Consider the following 8,304-nt stretch of genomic DNA (forward strand, 5'->3'; position numbering starts at 1 on the left):
TGTTAGACTGCTGCAGCCTGTGGATGCACACTTTCACATTTTCATCAACAATGTACGAGGGTTTTGGTTTCTCCACATCTTCTCCAGCACTTGTTATTATGTGTCTTTTGATTATAGCCATCCTGGTGGTTGTGAACTGGTATCTCATTGTGGTTTGACTTGTATTTTTCTAATGGCTAATGGGCCTGATGGTACAGTGGTTAAGTGATATGGCTGCTAACCAAAAGATTGACAGTTCGAATCCACCAACTGCTCCTTGGAAACTCTATGGGGCAGTTCTACTCTGTCTTTGAGGGTTGCTATGGGTCAGAATTGTCTCCATGGCAATGGGTTTGGGTTTTTTTTTTTAATGGCTAATAATGTTGATCACCTTTCCTATGCTTATTGGCCATTTGTATATCTTCTTTGGAGAAATATGTAGTCACGTCCTTTGTTCATTTTTAAATTGGTTAGTTTCTCTTTTTGTTGAGTTGCATCCCTTTACATATTATGGATATTAAGCTCTTATCCGTATATGGATACCAAATATTTTCTCTAAATCTGTAGGTTGTCTCTTCACTTTCTTGATAGTGTGCTTTGATGTGGAAAAGTTTCTAATTTTGATGAAGTCCAAAGTATCTAACTTGTCTTTTGCTGCTTGTGTTCTTTGTGTCATACCTAAGAAAACATTGCCAAAACCAAGGTCATGAAGATTTATAGCTATGCTTTCTACTATACTTTATTGTTTTAGGTCTAACTTTAAGGTTTTTGATTCATTTTGAATTAATTTTTGTCTATGTTGTGAAGTAGGGATCTAAATTTATACTTTTGCATGTAATCCGTTGTCTCTGCACCGTTCATTAAAAAGACACTTCTTTCCTCAATAAATGGTTGTATCATCCTTATCAAAAATCAATTTGCCTTAGATGTATGTGTTTATTTCTAGGCTGTCAATTCTACTTCAAAATATTAGCAAGTCAAACCCAACAATGTATAAAAAAATTATACACCACAAGCATGTGAGATTTATTTCACATATACCAGGCTGGTTCAATATTTGAAAATCAATAAATGCAATTAATTACATCCACAGAGTAAGGAGGAAAAATCATAAAAATCATATGATCATATCAGCAGATGCAGAAAAAGCATTTGACAAAATCTACCACCTGCACATGATAAATACTCTCAGCAATGTAGGAATAGAGGTGAACTTCCTCAACTTCATAAAGATCATCTACCAAAAATCTACAGCCGAGATTACATTTAATGGTGACAAACTAGATACTTTTCCCTTAAGAATAATTTAAAACAAGATGGCAGCATACGCAACTTCATGCTCCTGTTTCCCCAGAACCAACTTTGTCAGGACTCTGGAAATCAGTCCGAGATTTTCATCAAATAGGCAAGTGCTGAATCAAGAAGAAAGCCACTTCAGGATAGTAAGAAAGCTTGGTTGTCTGTGTGCCCTCACCCCGCACCCCCTCCAGCTAGGTGGCAATCTTTTTTTTTCTTTATTAATTTTCTTTGATTTTATTGTGGTAAAATATATATAACAAAACATTTGTCATTCTAACAATTTTCAAATATACAATTCAGTGACACTAATCACATTCACCATGCTATGCAACCCTCACCACTATCTATTTCCCAAATTTCTCATCACCCCAAATAGAAACTCAGTACCCCTTAAGCAATGGATCCCCTTCCCCCCCAGCCTCTGATAACCACTAACAAACTTTTGTCTTATGCATTTGCCTATTCTATATATTTCATAAAAGTGGGATCATATAATATTTGTCCTTTTAAAACATACATTTTTATTATAGAAAATTTCAAAAAAATTTAAAAGCAGCAATAATAGCATAATGAGACATCATGTAACCATCACCTGACTTCAACAGTTTTTAAGTCATCTGTACCACGTTATTTTGTTTCGTATGTATCCCCATACACTCCCCCATTCTGGAATACTGTGAAGCAAATTCTAAATGTATCATTTTATCCATAAATATTTCAGTATGTATCTCTGAAAAAAGACTCTATCTTAAATCAAAACCACAATGCCATTAAAAAAACAGTTGTCATGAACTTGACTCTGACTCATGGCAACCCTATGTGTGTCACAGTAGGTCTGCTCTATAGGGTTTCCAATGGCTGATTTCCCAGAAGTAAATCACCAGACCTTTCCTCCGAGGCCCCTCTAGGTGGACTTGAACCTTCAACCTTTTGATTAGTGGCCAAGTTGTGTTAACCGTTTGTACCATCTAGGACCTCCACAATACCATTAGCCCAACTAAAGATAACAATGAGTATTTAATTTCACCAAATACCTAGACTCTGTTCAAATTTTCCCTGTTTGTCTCATATTTTAAAATAGTTTATTTGTTCAAATCAGAATCCAGATAAGGTCCATGTGTTGCAATTGGTTGATATGACTCCTAAGTCTTGTTAAGTTTACAGGCTTCTCGTCCTTCCTACTTTCGTTTTTTTAAACTTGTACTGTAGTTGTTAAAGAAATAGGTTGTTTACCTGAAGAATATGCCAACTGGATCCTGTGGTGGTGTTTGTCATGTTCCCCTACCCACTGTATTTCTTGGAAAGTGAATTATATCTACAGGCTGGATCAGATTTAGGTTCAAAAAAATTATTTTTTGAAAGAATACTTCCTAGGTGGTGATGTCCTTCCCAGGTGGAACATACTGCCTGATTGTCTTTACTTTTGTGATGTGACCAGTTAATAATGATGATCTTTGTTGAGATGCTTTAATTCATTGAGGGTTGCAGAAATGGTGATATTCTTTTTCTATCACTCTTTCTTTATTCATTAGCTGCTTTCCTTTTAAAAAGAATTATTTCCCTCATGAGCTATTTGGTTACCTGGGGTATAGTTCATATAGGAAAGGTGGTATAAGTGCTTGGTTTATCTTTTTGGTCAGTTCTCAAAATAATGATTTGATTTTCTAGCAACCTCCAGTGAACAATGAGTTTTTTTTTTTTAATTCATTATGAACTTGTGAATTTAAACTAATTTGATGTGTTTCAATTCATTGCAGTTATTATCTTCACTGATGCTCAAATTACCATATATTTGGACAGTGAGAGCCTCTTCATGTTGAGTACTGCTCTAGGGTAGGTGGCAGTCTTAAAGCTTTAGCAGTGTGCATTCTCAAAGAGGAACCCTCATCTCTGGTTCTGGAGAGGGCAAAGCAGACTTTATTTGCAAATATGATGAGTGTTGTTCTAATCTGTCTGAGGTCTAACCTGAAGGACTGACATGAGGTGCTTATCACTGTTTGGCCTATCTCAGAGATATGCAGAAGAGAAAAGCAGCAAGAAATGCCTGAAAACTGTAATCATCTAAGCCACCTGGGCTAAACATTGCTATTGAGGCATACAATAAATGCCTAAGGACTGGAAGAAGAAAACAGAGAGAGAGTTTCTTTAGGAAATTAGAGCAGTCAAAAGCACTGCATATATTGGGATATTTATATAAAAAAAAAATTAAATAAAGCCACATGCATTTCATGGGGCAAGACACATGCTCAGAAAATACCCGAAAAGATGCTATGCTTTCACCTTAGGTTGATCATTAGGCTCAGTGCAAGCCTGAATAAATGTTGGAGTACCCTATCACAGAGCTAATCTGAAAATATTGGGAGAATCCTCCCCCCTCCCTTGGTATTTAATGAAATCTCTGTCAAAAAACAAGTTGAACACAAGCTAAAGAACAGAGAATTCAGTGTCCCCACATGACTAGGAAGGCAGTCTTTGAAAAAATAATGAGGGGAAGTCACTAAACAAATGGATTACTACAGCCTTCAACAATACAAAAACCCAGAAAACATTGAAGAAGAGGAAGAATCTGATTTCCAGAATTATCAAATTATATTCTAATGTTACAGTTTCAACAAACTATCACAGGGATACAAAGAAAATGGAAAGAACGGTTAACTCAGAAGAACAAAATGAAATGACACATTTTTCCTTGTGGAAGCCCAGATAATAAACTTACTAGACAAAGACTTTAAAAGACAGTATTAAATACCCTCAAAGAGCTAAAGGAAAACACGGACAAAGAACTTCATGTATCAGGAAAATGATACATGAAGAAAATGAGAATATCAATAAAGAGATAGAAACAATAAAAAGAAACCAAACAGAATTATAGGCTCTGAGAAGTTCAATAATCAAAGCAAAAAAATTCACTGGAAGGGTTGAACAGCAGATTTGAGCAAGTAGAAGAATCAGCAAACTTGAAGATAAGATGACTGAGATTATTGAGTCTCAAGAGCAAAAAGGAAAAAAAAAAAAAAAAAGAATGAAGAAAAGTGAACAGAACCAAAGTAACATGTGTGACACCATCAAGTGGATCAATGTACCCAATATGTGAGTTCTAGAAGGAGAAAAGAGATAGAAAGGGACAGAAAGAATATTTGAAGAAATATGGCTGAGAATTTCCCAAATTTGATGAATGATAGGAATTTACACACTCAAGCTCAACAAACTCCAAATAGGATAAATCCAAAGATATTTACATTGAGACACATTACAGTCAAATTCTTGAAAACCAAAGACAGAGAATCTTGAAACCAGCAAGAGAGAAACAAATCATCACATACAAGAGATTCTCAATAATATTAAGCATTGACTTCTCCTCAGAAACCATGGAGGCCAAAAGCAGTGGGATGACATACTTAAAGAACTAAAATAAAGAAAAAGAAGGTGGAAGGGGGAAGCTCTTGACCAAGAATTCTATATCTGACAAACTGTTCTTCAAAATTAAGGTTGAAATTAAGGCATTCCCATATAAAGAAATGCTGAGGGGGCCTGTTACCACTACAAGAAAAGGTAAAGGGGTCCTTCGGGTTGAAATGAAAAGACATTAGACAGTAACTCAAAGCCATATGAACAAACAATGATCTCTGGTAAACGCAACTTCATTGCAAACATAATGGCCACTTTTATTATATTTTTGGTTTGTAAACTTACTTGAGGGTCAGCAAAAAAGAGGAAGACCCTCAACAAGATGGATTGACACAATGGCTGCAACAATGGGCTCGAGCATAACAGCGATTGCAAGGATGGCACAGGACCAGGAGGTGTTTTGTTCTGTAGTACATAGGGTCACTGTGAGTTGAACCTGACTCTATGGCACCTAACAATAACAACAAACTTGCTTATTATGTACTACATTATTTAAAAGACAAATGCCTAAAAATACTTATAAATTTATGTTACTGGACACGTACTGTACAAAGATGTAATGTGTGACAAAAACAACATAAACGGAGGGTACAGCTGTATAGGAACAGAGTTTTTTTTGCATGCTTCTGAAGTTGATATTAATTCAAACTAGATTCTTTTAAATTTACAATGTCAAGTACAATCTCCATGGTAATTACACACATAAATATATGTATACAGAAAAGGAAACAAGGGAATCAAAATTATTCACTACAGAAAATCGACTAAAGACAAATGAAGACAGTATTGGGAGACATGGGGGACAAAAAAAGGTATAAGACATACAAAAACAAATAGCAAAATGACAGAAATAAATCCTTTATCAAAAGGCTGCAATTGGCAGAATGGATTAAAAAAAAAATCCAAATATATGTTATCTACAAGAGACACAAATAGGTTGGCAGCGAAAAATGGAGAAAAATATTCTATGCCAATAATAAACACAAAAGTGAACTGAGTGGCTATATTAATATCAGACAAAATAGGCTTTAAGTCAAATAATACTATAAGAGAAAATGGAATACATTTTATAATGGTAAAAGGTCAATTCATCAGGAAGACATAATAATTACAAATATATATACACCTAACAATAAAAACAATAGAGCCCCAAAATATAAGAGGCAAACATTGATAGAATTGAAGGAAGCAATGTACAGTTCTACAATAATAGTTGGCTACTTTAATACACCACTTTCAATTATGGATTAAGCATCTCTACAGATCAGTAAGAAAACAGAGGAGTTGAGCAACACTATATACCAACTAGATTTAACAGACATCTATAGGACACTCCATCTAACAACAGCAGTAAACACATTCTCCACTGCGTATGGATCATTCTTCAGGACAGACCATATATAAGGCCCCCAAAAATGTGTCATTAAATTTTAAAAGATTGAAATAATACAGAGTATCTTCTCCCAGCACAATTAAATGAAGGTTGAAAAATTTACAAATCTGTGGAAATTTAACAACATACTATTAAATGGTCAATGGTTCAAAGAAGAAATCACAAAGGAAATTAGGAAATTAGATAATATTTAGAATTGAAAACTTGTTAGTCTCAAATAATAAATACATTAAAAATTGCTCTATAAGTCAGAAGAGCACCATCCATACTTTCTTCTTTTCCCTTATGCATGATGGCAAAAATAAAAGCCTTCAACACTGCTCATTTTTTTATTTCGATAAAGAGATGGAGGATCTTCTCATTGAAATTTTCAAGCGTTTGGGGTTTTATCTGATTGGACTTATCTATAACTTGTTGGTTTCTTTAGGTTTGCCATTTCCATTTTCCTAATTATAATAATGTGAGCATGAGTTTATATCCCCATGCTGGCTAATAGTGTTGCTTAGGAAAGAAGAAAGCCAAAGTTTTAGGAAGAAGAGCAGTTTTAGAACTTTGTACTAATCAGTGCTTCACAAATTGAGGATCCTGGGAAACTGGGGACCTGTGAACATATCCTCAGGGGTTCAGAACCATCTCTACAAGAATTTTAAACTCATTCAAGTAATAACTTAAAACAATTAGTGTAAACATTTTCTTACTTACGTAGATGACACATTATAATTGAGATCTTGTCCTCAAATTCAATGCCTGCATTTGTGCATTTTATTTACCATGGTAACTGCGACAAAGAATAGCAAAAAAATGAGAGCACCTAATCTTAATGTGTTGCTAAGGAAATCCAATCACCATTAAAATGACTTGTCCTAAAGTAAACATGAAACAATTGTCTGACATCCTTCATTGCCTGTTTGCCCAAGTGAATTGAAAACATATGTTTATGAAGAAGCCTGCATACAAATGTTTATAGCAGCTTATTCATAATCACCACACTATAATGTATTATATATTACATATATGTACACATTATAGTGTGGCAATTATTAATATATATTATATATATATTTTCTTTATGTATTAATAATATATAATAAAAATACATATAACAAAATAGTGTTAATAATTTCAAATGGTTGTTTACTAGTTGCAATAATAAAGCTGGATGATTGTTACAAACTTTGCTAATAATCAATCCTTTAAGCCAATTATAATGAACATCAAATGACAACTTGTAGAAGGGAGGTAATGTGTTACAGTATTACATTAATCCTCATTAAATAATATAAAATCTAGTTATTTCTGGAATCAGTATTAGGAAAACAATATCTGAATTTATTTTTACTGCAGATATTGAAAAACTCTTATTTTCAGCATCAACTTTGCTGGTTGACTCTTTTTTTTTGGGTGGGTTTCTTCTTTTGTTTTTATTGTGCTTTAAATGAAAGCTTACAAATCAAGTCAGTCTCACATAAAAAAATTTATATACACCTTGCTATATACACCTAATTGCTCTCCCCCTAATGAGACAGCACACTCCTTCTCTCCACCCTGTATTCCTGTGTCCATTCAGGCAGCGTCTGTCCCCCTCTGCCTTCTCATCTCCTCTCCTGACAGGAGCTGCTGACATAGTCTCATGTGTCTACTTGAGCCAAGAAGCTCACTCCTCACCAGTACCATTCTCTATCTTATAGTCCAGTCCAATCCCTGTCTGAAGAGTTGGCTTTGGGAATGAATGGTTCTAGTCTTGGGCTAACAGAAGGTCTGGGGGCCATGCCCTCTGAGGGTCCTTCTAATCTCAATCAGACCATTAAGTCTGGTCTTTTTATGAGAATTTGAAGTCTGCATGCCACTGCTGTCCTGCTCCTTCAGGGATTCTCTGTTGTGTTCCCTGTCAGGGCAGTTATCCGTTATAGTTGGGCACCGTCTAGTGCTTCTGGTCTCAGGCTGATGTAGTCTCTGATTTATGTGGCCCTTTCTGTCTCTTGGGCTGATAATTACCATGTGTCTTTGATGTTCTTCATTCACCTTTGCTCCAGGTGGGTTGAGACCAAATGATGCATCTTAGATGCTGGCTGACTCTTGAAGGGAAATAAATATCGGAGATGATTTCAAAAGTGAAGTCATAACAAATCAGATTTTTTTATGTTTGTTTCCATTTTGCTTCACGTTGGAATATATGAACTTGGAAACATCTCTTTATTTGCTAGTAAGCTAATAAGCTCAGAACA

This window comes from Loxodonta africana, chromosome 9 (assembly GCF_030014295.1).
Source record: "Loxodonta africana isolate mLoxAfr1 chromosome 9, mLoxAfr1.hap2, whole genome shotgun sequence".
In the NCBI taxonomy this organism is placed as follows: Eukaryota; Metazoa; Chordata; class Mammalia; order Proboscidea; family Elephantidae; genus Loxodonta; species Loxodonta africana.